This window comes from Lygodium microphyllum, chromosome 6, assembly GCF_053477565.2.
Source record: "Lygodium microphyllum isolate KBCC chromosome 6, Lygodium_microphyllum_v1.1.10, whole genome shotgun sequence".
Lineage (NCBI taxonomy): Eukaryota > Viridiplantae > Streptophyta > Polypodiopsida > Schizaeales > Lygodiaceae > Lygodium > Lygodium microphyllum.
In genome coordinates, this window is record NC_141140.1 from 10,420,547 (window position 1) to 10,421,688 (window position 1,142).

A 1,142-nucleotide genomic window follows, 5' to 3' on the forward strand; every position below is an offset into this window, starting at 1 on the left:
GATAGGATATGGATGTATCTAACCTCTTCCACTCCAAACTCTAGATAGCATAGAATGGTTGATTCCGCAACCTAAAAACATGTGAGTCTTTTAAATTAAATATTTATGCAGATATTTAAATATATATGCAGCGCAACACGTCGATAAGCAAAGATCATAGTACTCATACCATTAGATGTTTTTGTGGACTTCTTTAATGATGAGAAAGTTTTAAAAACATCATCATCAATATTCATATGCAAATATCAAAGAAATGCATGGACTTCTTAGGTGAAAGTTGGGATACAAAAAATTTGTGTAGGATTATATCTAAAGTGTGCTGGAAATTGATTGTCTGTAAATATATGATTGAATTGCAACATTCTATATTGACTTTATATTATGTGAGATGGCATTATGAAGATGAAAAGATTGTAATGATTGATCAAGACTTATAAAATGACATTGATAATCCTATGATGATGTTAGAGGTTTGGTTAGAGGATGAGCTCTTAATGATGCTCCATGTAAGGGCAAACATCTCTTTAGGTCACGGCAAATGGACCTAGCAAATAAGGACATAAGTATCCTTGCTACTTATTCGTTCAAGTGAGATATCATAAGGTAAATAAAAGACGCAATCTAAAATTGTATTGCATTGTCTAATATACATGCTTTTAAATTACTAATAATGCTAATCATGGTGAACCTTATGTGTAGGTGCCGTAAAGAAAAGAGAGAAATGCCTTATGTGGAGAGATTATTACGAAACAAATTTTCCTCTAATAGGAATACACATGCAATAGTTGTAACAAGGATAAAATGTAATTAAAAAAATTGTGGCATATTTAAAATCTTTGCATCCTCTCTATATCTTAGCTCTCAAAACCATCAATGATACCTCTACTTTGTCTCACTGAGCTCCACATTATCCAAATGTATAGTATTCAGATGGGATTCTACCCTTCTGACTTCTTTGGGCATTAGGCGAGGTGGTGAAGGTGCATAGGTAGGTGGCATTGAGATATTTCTATGTGTTGTGCAATCGATCAGATTTTCAACCATTTATGCTCTAAATGAAAGAAGGTCGTCATCTATATAGTCTGCCAAATGAATACCTTGCATAAAATTGTATAAAATGAGGCTAACTATAAAGTTATTGA